Raw genomic sequence first — 1505 nt, forward strand, 5'->3', positions numbered from 1 at the left:
TATATATATATTCCAGTATGTGCGTGAAATCTGACAGAAGAATAACAAATACATCAGATCCCTAAAACACTATGTTCTGGACCTAGACCTCCATTTTCAACATCGGCTCAAGAGCTTGATTATCTCTAGACAGCTGAGAGTACCACGTTAAACCAATCAGCAGTGGATATCTAACACTGGCAATGCTTTCTTCATGTTTTCATGTAGGGCATTTCCTTGATTCCATTGGACATTCAGGTCCAAACTTCTTCTAGCCTGGTCTATTTTCTGTTCAGAAGACACCACAACACACTACAAACATCGTCAGACATTTTCATGACACAACAAATTCTTTTATTAATTCATTCAAACAATAATTGTTTGCAGTTACCTCAGGGGGGTTACATGGTCTGGACCCCACAAAATCTTTGTCTTTTTACCTGTCTATCATCACTTACACCTTCCTCAGTCTTCCTGGAGAACTAAGCATATTTCTACCTTAAAATCCTTACATCAAATATTCTCTTTGGTTGCATTTGTCAGGTTCCTGTATTCATGTGAGTGGCTCTCACTCCTTGACATTGTCATCTTCTCATTGAAATATAGCCACAGCCTCTCTTCTAGACTATTCTTTTTTACCCTGCAATCTTTACTCTCCATTGTTGGCTTTGATTTTGCCCATAACATTTGTTGTAACAATGCAATTTTGCTGTGATTTTATTGTGATGTATTTACCAGAATAAGATTCTGTAAACGTAAGATTTTGCACCTATTTTGTATTTTCATTGTAATACTGCTTACAGCAAGAACAAGAAATTCATAATAGTTTCTCAAGTAATATAAATTTTACTGAGCAAATGAACTAATTCAGTAAGCAATGCATTTATAAACTGCAAGGTTTCTTTTATATTTCATATGAGACATAAAGTAAGGCCAGGTATATACAGTCATATGCTGAATAAAATAATGGACACTAAAACCTGGGTTTCCTGACCATTTGTCCTGTGATCTTATTTTTATGCCATGATCTTGCTACAGTTGTCCCATATTGTTGTGGGAGGAAAGAAATGAGGTAGCTGAGTTTCCTGAAGTTCAATCAACCAGTTTCATTTAGTGCTGGCACCATCTAACCAAATACACTGAAAACACAAAGTTTCTTGGTTCACTCTTCTAAGTTCTCTATAAGGCCTCTCACAAAAGAGATCATGTGACATTTGGAGAGGAAATAGAAATAACTGTGTGTAACTGTGTGGCAATTTCTCAGAAAATTAGGAAACAACCTTCCTCAAGACCCAGTAATACCACTTTTGGGTATATATCCAAATGATGCTCAATCGTGCCACAAGGACATGTGCTCAACTATGTATATAGCAACATTGTTTGTCATAGTTAGAGCCAGGAAACAACATAAAAGCCCCTTGACTGAAGAATAAATAGGGAAAATGTGGTACATTTACACAGTGAAGTATTGCACAGCAGAAAAAATAACAACATCTTGAATTTTGCAGGCAAATGGATGGAGCTAG

This window comes from Microtus ochrogaster, unplaced genomic scaffold (assembly GCF_000317375.1).
Source record: "Microtus ochrogaster isolate Prairie Vole_2 unplaced genomic scaffold, MicOch1.0 UNK6, whole genome shotgun sequence".
NCBI lineage: Eukaryota > Metazoa > Chordata > Mammalia > Rodentia > Cricetidae > Microtus > Microtus ochrogaster.